We start from the raw sequence: 11,661 nt of genomic DNA on the forward strand, positions 1-11,661 counted from the left end.
TTCAACAATATCTAGGGGCTACTATAAATACAGAAAAGGCTATAGTATACCCCAATCCAGTCAGGATTCAAACAATGATTACCCTAATTCAAAGATTTCAACCGCAACACTCATTACCAGCTCGAGTGTTCATGCAGTTATTAGGGATGATGTCCTCTTGCATACTGTTAATCCCATATGCCAGACTACAAATGCGTCCGCTTCAAGAATGTCTAGCAACACAGTGGAATCCAGCTCAAGGTCAGATTACAGATCTGGTGTTGGTAGACAACCGCACGCATCGCTTTCTGAAGTGGTGGAATACAACAAACATTTCCAAAGGGCGGTCATTCCTAGAGCCAATTCCACAAGTGATACTAACAGCGGATGCATCGCTCACCGGATGGGGAGCTCATATGGAGAGATACACAGTACAAGGGAGATGGAGTGTACAGCACAAACGACTGCACATAAATCATCTAGAACTACTAGCAGTGTTTCTACCATTAAAAGCTTTTCAAATGCATGTTCTCAACAAAGCAGTCCTGGTCAGAACAGGCAACATGACAGCAATGTATTATAGTCAAAAACAGGAGGGGGACACACTCTCTCCAACTATCCTGACTAGCGCAGGAAATTTGGAGATGGGCCATTCCTCAAAACATCTATCTGTTAGCCGAACACCTTCCAGGAGTTCAAAATCAGATAGCAGACATCCTAAGCAGAGAGTCAGAACAAATACACAAATGGGAACTGCACAACTAAATACTGCAACCATTCTTCCAAAGATGGGGACAACCGGAGATAGATCTCTTTGCCACTCATCAGAACGCAAAATGCCAAAGCTTTGCATCCAGGTACCCACGCCACCTGTCGCAGGGCAATGCATTATAGATTAATTGGTCCAACAAATTTGCATACTCTTTTCCCCCTCTCCCACTAATTCCATTGGTGGTTCGAAAACTACAACAACATTCAATGACCACGATATTGGTAGCACCCACGTGGGCACGGCAGCCGTGGTTCACCACGCTCCTACAACTCTTACAGGTGCCACACCAAAAATTAAGAAACTCACCCATGCACCTTACACAGAACCATGGAGAAATAATGCACCCAGATCCCAAACAACTGAACCTAGCGATCTGGCTCCGGAGGTCTTAGAATTTGGATACTTAAATTTACCTCCAAACTGTATGGAAATTATTAAACAAGCAAGACGTCCCACCACCAGAGCCTGCTATGCAGCAAAGTGGAAAAGGTTTGCTGTATACTGTAACAGTAACAACATCAACCCTCTGGACGCATCTACACAAAATATTATTTGCTACTTACTACACTTACAGCAATGTAACCTTGCTTATACCTCCATTAGAGTACATCTTGCAGCTATAGCAGCATACCTACAGAACAGGCAACATTTATCCCTGTTTAGGGTACCCGCAATCAAGGCTTTCATGGAAGGCCTCAAAAGAGTTATTCCACAAAGACTACCACCTTCTCCAGTCTGGAACCTCAACATAGTACTCACCAGACTAATGGGACCACCTTTTGAACCTATGCATAGGTGTGAAATGCAATTTCTTACATGGAAGGTGGCTTTCCTTATAGCCATTACCTCCCTCAGGAGAGTGAGTGAGTTACAGGCATTAACAATACAAGAACCATTTCTACAGTTACACCAGAATAAAGTGGTTCTTAGAACAAACCCAATGTTCTTGCCTAAAGTAATTTCAGCATTCCACATCAATCAGCCAGTGGAACTACCAGTCTTTTTCCAAAGCCACAGACGGTAGCAGAAAGGGCCCTACATACACTGAATGTCAAAAGGGCAATATTATATTACATAGAAAGAACACAAACTTTTCCGCAACACATAAAGGCAAACCTATATCTATAGCAGGTATTGCCAGGTGGATTGTTAAATGTATACAGATATGTTACATAAAGGCAAAAAGAACACTAACTGTTCCCCCTAGAGCTCATTCTACATGCAAACTAGGGGCATCTATGGCATTCCTAGGGAACATTCCCCTAGATGACATATGCAAGGCAGCAACTTGGTCTACACCGCATACCTTCACAAAACACTACTGTGTTGACGTGCAGGGAAGACAACAAGCAAATTTGGGCCAGGCTGTATTAAAAACTTTATTTCAAACTGTTGCAACAGACACCGGTGACCACCGCTAGGGAGGTAACTGCTGTGTAATCTATTCATAATGTACCATCTGCAGCCTATATGCCTCGAACGGAATATGCTACTTACCAGTATGCATCTGTTCTTGGCATAGAGGGCTGCAGAGCGGTACATGCCCTCCCTGCCTCCCCGGAAACCTGTGTCTGTTCCAACATTATCTTATTTAGATACACTTACATGGGCATCTTTTTCTGTATTCTATCATACTACTCCATCTCACCCTACTATGGCAAAACAATCTAAGGTTGGAGCCAATGCCCATGCGCACTATCCCCCAAGGGAGGAGTCACCAGCCTTGTGACTACAAAAGACTTCTCCAAGAGAAAAACAAAAGCAATCATCCGAGCCCAACACCAGATGGCGATCTATTCATAATGTACCACTCTGCAGCCCTCTATGCCAAGAACAGATGCATACTGGTAAGTAGCATATTCCTTACAAGTCATGGCTCCTCCTGGCCCCCTCACACCCATCGCACCGGGGCTGGGGCTGATAGCATGCAGGGGGGACGCAGAACTCCGCAGCATGTGCCAAACCCGCTGAGCTGTCTCACTGGCGGACTTTCATTGAGGCTGGCCAATCATTACAGAGTGATTGGTCCCTTCACTTCTGGCTGGATTGTTGCTGTTCGAGGCACCTTAACTTTTCTTAAAAGTCTAAAAACAGGCGGCGCAGTTTGTGTCTCGGTTAAACACGAGTGGTGGGGGCTGGGCGGGGGGCTATGCACCTCCACAAAAGGACCCCTCAGGATGGCATAATACCCGTTGATATATATAGTATAACAAGGGCGCCCCCAGCCCTCCTGCGCTAGCCCGCTCTAAGCGCCATGAAGCCCTCCCGGGTAAGATGCGCGCTATAGAAGTACACATTACAAGTCATGGCTCCTCCTGGCCCCCCTCACACCCATCGCACCGGCGCTGGGGCTGATAGCATGCAGGGGGGACGCAGAACTCTGCAGCATGTGCCAAACCCGCTGAGCTGTCTCACTGGCGGACTTTCATTGAGGCTGGCCACACTGCCACGCACAAGTGCTACATGAAAGCATACTTGTTTAATTTAATGGCAGAGGGAGGTGAAATGCCAGCTTCCGCTCAACATCCTGTGATTCTGGGCAAATCACTTAAATATCCCCATGCCATTAAAAAAAAGTTTCCTTCAGCATAAAACTTCTACTTTTCATGTAATCGTTCACGAGGTGGTACATGCGCGTGACCAGTACTAGGAGGAGAGGTATGGTGAGAAGTATGGGGCCTATGCACAAGCAGCAGTAGGGGTGACTCCTCTCCAGCCCTTACAGCCTCAGAGGCATCGGCCTGTTGTTGCTGTATTGCCCATGTAACAAGATGCAGAGCACGAACAGTTCCTCATATTCTGCCGATTTAATACCCGTCAATATCCATGGTATAACAAGGGCGCCCCCAGCCCTCCCCCCGCCCCCCGGGGCTAGCCCGCTCTAAGCGCCATGAAGCCCTCCCGGGTAAGATGCGCGCTATAGAAGTAGACATTACAAGTCATGGCTCCTCGTGGCCCCCCTCACACCCATCGCACCAGGGCTGGGGCTGATAGCATGCAGGGGGGGACGCAGAACTCCGCAGCATGTGCCAAACCTGCTGAGCAGTCTCACTGGCGGACTTTCATTGAGGCTGGCCAATCATTACCGAGCGATTGATCCCTACACTTCCGGCTGGATTGTTGCTGTTCGAGGCGCCTGAACTTTTCTAAAAAGTCTAAAAACAGGTGGCGCAGTTTGTGTCTCGGTTAAACACAAGAATGGTGGGGGCTGGGGGGGCTATGCACCTCCACAAAAGGGCCTCTCAGGATGGCATAATACCTGTCGATATCCATAGTACAACAAGGGTGCCCCGGCCCTCCCCCCGCCCCCCGGGGCTAGCCCGCTCTAAGAGCTATTTAGCCCTCCCGGGTAAGATGCGCGCTATAGAAGTACATATTACAAGTCATGGCTCCTCCTGGCCCCTGTTAGACGGACCGGGAGGGTCGGCCGAGGATAAGGGGAGAGGTCTCCGGGGAGAGCCGTCTCCAGCGATCGTACAGACAAGTAACTTCCCCCCCACAGACGTACGCCACACCAGGGTAAGGTTCAACGATACTTTATAAGCAATTCTTCAAGTACGGTAAAATGATACAAGGAGGTCTGGACTCAGGGGTCCCCTCGATTCTGGTCTCTGGATTGGGAAAAGGGTAGCGGGACAGTCTTGTTACCAATAGATGAAATAGCTCTCAATCCTCGAGCTCGGCGTTCTAGATGGACGGGCCGCGGCGGAGCCAGCAGGTCCCGAGATGGATGAAGGAAGCGACGGTCCGCGGCGGAGCCAGCAGGTCCCGATGAAGATGGTGGTTACAAACGGTCCGCGGCCACGCCAGCAGGTCCCGACGACGATGAAGGTTACGAAGGTTGCGGCAGCGCCAGCAGGCAGGACGATAGTTCGCAAGGCAGGGCTACGGCAGCGCCAGTAGTCCGTCAAGGATGAGTTCTTCTCTGCGTCTCTCGACTCCAGGATACAACTGCCTTCCTGCTCTGGAGCTGCCTCAGTTATAGGGCTGGTGCCCTTTGATGTCCGGACCCTCGCACTTGGAGGTCGGGAGGTCCGGGATGAGGGAGTCCAGACACCCAGCAGGGGGGTGGAGCCAGCGCCCGGGGAGGCTGGGGGCGAGCGGTACCTGGCGGGGGAGAGCCATCGACACCTCGTTCTCCCATTGACCTGCCAAGTAGTCCGCTCACCTCCTGGGTGGATGGTGGTGCCGGGATGTCTGAGGCCTGGCCAGGCCCAGGGTTAGGGTCGATCGGAGGCCACGCGGCCTCGTGGTGCAGTGTCCAAGATGGCGCCTGGGTCGGGCGCGTGGGCCGGTGGTGGATCGGGCCCAAGGGGTCGAGATGTTCAGAGGCAGGGGTCCCGGAGGGGACGGGAGACGTGAAGTGGTGGCGTGTAACACTTGAGGGACCGGGCTCGGGCCTGGTCGGGCAGAGGGGGAGCGGGCCCTTCATGTGGCCTGTCCAACATGCGTCCCCCCCAGCTGAAGGCGGGGAGAGTCACCCATCCTCTTGGGGACTCTCCTCGTCGAGGCGGAAAAAGCGTGACAGGCCATCCGCGTTGGCGTGGTCTTGCCCAGGTCGGTGTTCCACAGTGAAGTCCATCCCCTGTAGGGAGATGGACCAACGTAGTAGTTTTGGGTTCTCCCCCCGCATCTGCATCAGCCACTGCAGGGGTCGATGGTCGGTCTGAACCCGAAAGTGTGTGCCAAAGAGATAGGGCCGGAGCTTTTTGAGGGCCCATACCACGGCGAAGGCCTCCCTCTCGATGGTGCTCCAGCGTTGTTCTCGAGGCAGGAGTCGCCTGCTGATGAAGGCCACTGGCTGATCAAGGCCTTCGGGGTTCAATTGAGACAGGACCGCCCCAATGCCGTGGTCGGAGGCATCCGTCTGGACGACGAATTCCCGGCTGTAGTCGGGGGCCTGGAGCACGGGGGCGGAGCACATGGCGGCCTTCAGTTGTTCGAAGGCTGTTTGACAATCTGGGGTCCAGTTGACCTTCTTTGGTTGATTTTTGGACGTCAGTTCTGTGAGGGGCCCCACTATGCTGCCATAGTCCTTCACGAACCGTCGGTAATAGCCTGTGAGTCCCAGAAAGGCGCGCACCTCGGTCTGGGTGATGGGGGGCTGCCAGGACTGGATGGCGGCGATCTTGAGCTGCAGAGGGGCCACCAGGCCGCTTCCCACCTGGTGTCCGAGGTAGGTCACGGACCCCTGACCAATCTGGCATTTGCTGGCCTTGATCGTGAGGCCAGCTCGCTGAAGGGCCTGTAGCACCTCTTGAAGGTGACGGAGGTGGTCGGACCAGTGGTGGCTGTATACAGCGATGTCGTCTAGGTAGGCGGCACTGAATCCTTCGAGTCCGGCCAAGACCTGGTTAACGAGTCGCTGAAATGTTGCTGGGGCATTCTTCATGCCGAAGGGCATGACCTTGAATTGATAATGGCCGTCAGGAGTGGAAAATGCAGATCGTTCTTGGGCCCGGGGTGTGAGGCCGATCTGCCAGTAACCCGCCGTCAGGTCGAAAATGCTGAGGAAGCGGGCAGCTCCCATGCGGTCGATTAGTTCATCTGCCCATGGGATGTGCATCTGTTCTGGTGACCGCATTCAGGCCCCGGTAGTCGACGCAGAACCGGAGTTCCGGTGTGGTGCCGGGGGTGGCTGCTTTGGGGACCAGTACTACTGGGCTGGCCCAGGGGCTGTCTGAGGGCTCAATGACCCCGAGCGTGAGCATCTTGGTCACCTCTTCCTGGATGCAGGCCCGTACCCGATCTGGTACGCGGTAGGCCCGGTGGCGGATAGGGGGGCTGTCCCCCGTGTCCACGTCGTGCATACACCAGGAGGTGACACCTGGGGTGAGGGAGAACAGGCTGGCGAACTGCAGCAGAAGGTCTCGACATTCTTGGCGTTGTTCCAGGGTGAGGGCCTCCGAGAGTCGGACCCCATCCACGGAGCCGTCTTTCTCCCGAGTCCGTAGGAGGTCAGGGAGAGGTTCAGAGTCTTCTTCGGCTCCATTGTCTGTGGCCATCAGGAGGCTGAGTTCTGACCGCACGAAATGGGGTTTCAGTCTATTAGCGTGGAGGACCCGGAGGGGGTTCCGTGAAGATTCCATGTCGATGAGATAGGTGACAGGGCCCTTGCGCTCGACTACTTTGAAGGGCCCCGTCCACTTGTCTTGCAGGGCGCATGGTTCGGTGGGGGACATCACCCATACTTGTTGGCCGGGTTCAAATTCGATGGAGGAGGCATTTTGGTCATACCACTTTTTCATGTCTTCTTGACTGGCCTCCAAGTTTGCTTTTGCCATTTCCCTGAATCGTCGAGTCTGGTTGCGGAGGGTTAGGAGGTATTTGAAGACATCTGGGGGGTTCTTTAGAGGGGGCATTTCCCAGCCTTGATTAGGCTGAGCGGCCCTCGCACTGGATGTCCATACAAGAGTTCGAACGGGCTGAAGCCGAGGGACTTCTGGGGGACTTCTCGGTAGGCGAAGAGAAGGCACGGTAGTAGCACATCCCACTGGCGACGGAGGGGCTCTTCCAACCCCCCAATCATCCCTTTGAGCGTGCGGTTGAACTGCTCAACGAGTCCGTTTCCTTGAGGGTGATAGGGGGTCGTGAATCGGTAGGTGACCCCACACTGTTGCCAGAGGGACTTCATGTATTTTGAAATAAAGTTCGTGCCTCGGTCACTGACGACTTCTCGGGGGAAACCCACACGGGAGAAGATCCCCATCAGAGCCCGGCCGACTACCGGAGCTGTCACAGTTCGCAAGGGAACAGCCTCAGGGTAGCGGGTGGCGTGGTCCACCAGTACCAGGATGAACCGATGTCCTTGTGCTGTACGGGGGTCAAGGGGCCCCACAATGTCTATCCCCACCCTCTCGAACGGGGTGGTGACCACTGGAAATGGTTGCAAGGGGGCCTTCAGTTTGCGGCCGCTCTTCCCACTGGCTTGGCACGTGGGGCAAGATCGGCAATGCTGGAGTACGTCATTCCTCATTTTCGGCCAGAAGAAGTGGGTCACCAGGCGGCTGTAGGTTTTATCTTGGCCCAGGTGGCCAGCCAGGGGGACATCGTGGGCCAGGTTCAGCAAGAAGTCTCTAAAACAGAGGGGCACCACTAGCACTCGACTGGCCCCTAACTCCGCGATTTTTTGTTCGCTGTATAGCAAATCATTGTCCCAATAGACCCAATGTGTTCCGGAAGTATCCCCTGCGCTCTGAGCGAGGGCTTGTTGGCGGAGTCCCTCGAGGGAGGGACAGGTCCTCTGTTCTTGGCGAAACTGCTCTTGGGTGGGTCCCCCCTCTTGATGCCACTGATCCAGTCCGGAAAGGTCCGGAGGTTGAGCGAATCCCTCGGGAGCTGGTTCTGGGGGGACGGCACGGTCGGTGTCTTCTACTGGAGCGACCGGGGGAGGAGGTGCCGGCCATTCAGGTTCTTCGGTTTGGGGCTTGGCACGGGCGGCCATGGACCGGGTGGTGACGCACGCCCAGTCCGGGATGCCCAACATCCCCAGGTGTTCTCTTCGTTCTACGGCGGCCCACGGAGAGCTTTCAAGGTCATTCCCCAGGAGACAGTCTACGGGGGCGTCATCTCGGACCGTCACCTTCAACATGCCGGAGACTCCTCCCCACTCGAAGGGGACGCAGGCCATCCGACACAGACTCTCCGAGTTATCGGCTGAACGGACAGGGCAGAGAATGTTTGGTAGGATCTGTTCTGGGGTCACCAGGTGACAGCGGACGGCTGTTACACTGGCCCCGGTGTCACGTAGGGCTTCGGCCCGGCGTCCATTGATGCTCACCCATTGGCTGTACTTCCGGGTGTTAGCGGGTAGGGGGACCCGCGGGACCATGTCTCTCCCCCCTAAACATGCTAAAGCCATGGCGGCTGGCTCCCATTCTTGGTGTTCTTGCTCATATTCTTCCTGCTCCTCGGAGATCTGCTCTTCCCCCAAGGCAGCGGCAGCCACCTGGCGAGGTCTCGGGCTCTGGTTCTGTGGACAATTTGGGTCGTTGGCGTAGTGGCCGACTCGCTGGCATCGGTGGCACGTGACATTGGCTCTATATCCCGGTCGTGCCGGGGCGCTGCCCCGGTTGGCCGGGGGGGTGGTGCTGGTAGTGGGGGTGGCCGGAGCGTTGTCTCTTCCTCGTCCTTGGCCCCCTCCTCCTCCTCGGGGACGGTGCTGACCGTGGTGGTTTCGGTTCGGTTCATAGGACCCATTTCGGCCTACTCTGGTGATTTCCCACCGGTCAGCCTCGGCTGCGAGCTGCCGTGGATCAGTCAATTTGCTGTCGAGGAGGTGCTGCCGGAGTTCGATGAAGCAATTGTTTGATAGATGCTCCCACACCATGAGATTGAAGAGCTGTTCGTAAGTGGTGACATTGCTCCCCTTGATCCAACCCTCAAAGGCTCGGCTGAAATAGTTCACGTAGTCCACCCAAGTTGTACCCGGGATGCGGGTGCAGTCTCGGAACCTCTGACGGTACATCTCGGGTGTGAGTCCATAGCGGGTGAGGAGGGCAGCTTTCATGTGGTCATAGGAGGTCATCTGATGGTCCGGGAGCTGTAGCAGGGCATCGCGGCCCTCATTGAGGAATCTCCCCCATAGACCGGCTCCCCAGTCGCTTCGATCGATCCGGTGGGCGGTCATAGCGATTTCGTAGGCCTTGAACCATTGCTGGATGTCGTCCTCTCGGAAGTATTCTCGAACGACATCCTTGGGGATGTGTACCTTTTTATCTGTTGCTCCTGGGGTGCGGGGTTGCTCGGGCACCCCTAATTCTTTGTTCTGCTTGCGTAAGTCTATCTCAGCTAATTTGCGCTCGTGTTCATATGCCAGTCTTTTTTCCTCGAGCTCTCTTTGTCTCTGCTTTTCCTCTCTTTCCTCTCGGAGCCGCAGATGTTCTAAGCTCAGTTTCTGTTCGGCCAACTTGAGTTCACCATCCATTTTGAGCCGGGCCATTTCTAGTTCATGTAGTCGTGTTCTTTCTCGTTCCTGGATCTCGTCTTGCGAGAGACCCGTTCTTCGCTCCTCGGGAGCCGTGGTGTCTTTTTCTGCTGCTGCGACATTTTGGTCCGGGGGTCTGACGGCCCCGGTTTCTGCCCAGGACTCCAGGGCATGCTTGAAATCGTCTTTGGTGCTTAGACCGGTGGTAGCGATACCTAGTTCGATGCAGAATTGTTTTAATTCCCGATGGCTGTATTCTTCCAATTTCTCCATCTGAAATTTCTCGGTGGATCCGCTTTCTTTGGTTGTCATCGTGATTTCGTCGTGGGGTGAGCTACTCTCTGTACGATTATGCGGTGATTCGGATCGCGCCGCTGGCCACCAATGTTAGACGGACCGGGAGGGTCGGCCGAGGATAAGGGGAGAGGTCTCCGGGGAGAGCCGTCTCCAGCGATCGTACAGACAAGTAACTTCCCCCCCACAGACGTACGCCACACCAGGGTAAGGTTCAACGATACTTTATAAGCAATTCTTCAAGTACGGTAAAATGATACAAGGAGGTCTGGACTCAGGGGTCCCCTCGATTCTGGTCTCTGGATTGGGAAAAGGGTAGCGGGACAGTCTTGTTACCAATAGATGAAATAGCTCTCAATCCTCGAGCTCGGCGTTCTAGATGGACGGACCGCGGCGGAGCCAGCAGGTCCCGAGATGGATGAAGGAAGCGACGGTCCGCGGCGGAGCCAGCAGGTCCCGATGAAGATGGTGGTTACAAACGGTCCGCGGCCACGCCAGCAGGTCCCGACGACGATGAATACGAAGGTTGCGGCAGCGCCAGCAGGCAGGACGATAGTTCGCAAGGCAGGGCTACGGCAGCGCCAGTAGTCCGTCAAGGATGAGTTCTTCTCTGCGTCTCTCGACTCCAGGATACAACTGCCTTCCTGCTCTGGAGCTGCCTCAGTTATAGGGCTGGTGCCCTTTGATGTCCGGACCCTCGCACTTGGAGGTCGGGAGGTCCGGGATGAGGGAGTCCAGACACCCAGCAGGGGGGTGGAGCCAGCGCCCGGGGAGGCTGGGGGCGAGCGGTACCTGGCGGGGGAGAGCCATCGACACCTCGTTCTCCCATTGACCTGCCAAGTAGTCCGCTCACCTCCTGGGTGGATGGTGGTGCCGGGATGTCTGAGGCCTGGCCAGGCCCAGGGTTAGGGTCGATCGGAGGCCACGCGGCCTCGTGGTGCAGTGTCCAAGATGGCGCCTGGGTCGGGCGCGTGGGCCGGTGGTGGATCGGGCCCAAGGGGTCGAGATGTTCAGAGGCAGGGGTCCCGGAGGGGACGGGAGACGTGAAGTGGTGGCGTGTAACACTTGAGGGACCGGGCTCGGGCCTGGTCGGGCAGAGGGGGAGCGGGCCCTTCATGTGGCCTGTCCAACAGCCCCCCTCACACCGATCGCACCGGGGCTGGGCTGATAGCATGCAGGGGGGACGCAGAACTCCGCAGCATGTGCCAAACCTGCTGCTCTGTCTCACTGGCGGACTTTCATTGAGGCTTGCCAATCATTACCGAGCGATTGATCCCTTCACTTCCGGCTGGATTGTTGCTGTTCGAGGCGCCTTAACTTTTCTAAAAAGTCTAAAAACAGGCGGCACAGTTTGTGTCTCGGTTAAGCAAAAGAGTGGTGGGAGCTGGGGGGGCTATGCACCTCCACAAAAGGGCCTCTCAGGATGGCATATTGTGAACAAGCGCTAATTAACTACAACTAACAACACACCAAATTAACTGGGAGAGCAGAAACAAACCTAACACGACCACGCCATGAACACGACCACGTTTCTCCGAGGCGAGGCAGAAATGCCTCGGAGCAACATACGGTCATTTTGCGATTCGGGCTTTTTTTTTTAGGTTTGAGTGACTGATGACGTCACAGATAGACAGAACCTAAAAAACACGCCCCGAATCCGAAAAAGACAGGGCTTAAAGGGAGTGATGCC

At 55.0% G+C, this 11,661-nt stretch overlaps 1 protein-coding gene across 2 annotated transcripts in view; it reads left to right on the forward strand.

The window, feature by feature from the left end:
- Window positions 1-11,661, forward strand: part of LIMS2 (LIM zinc finger domain containing 2) — a 354,252-nt gene that overhangs the window by 130,467 nt on the left and 212,124 nt on the right. The window lies entirely within an intron of this gene.

Source organism: Lissotriton vulgaris, chromosome 11 (genome assembly GCF_964263255.1).
Source record: "Lissotriton vulgaris chromosome 11, aLisVul1.2, whole genome shotgun sequence".
Taxonomy (NCBI): domain Eukaryota; kingdom Metazoa; phylum Chordata; class Amphibia; order Caudata; family Salamandridae; genus Lissotriton; species Lissotriton vulgaris.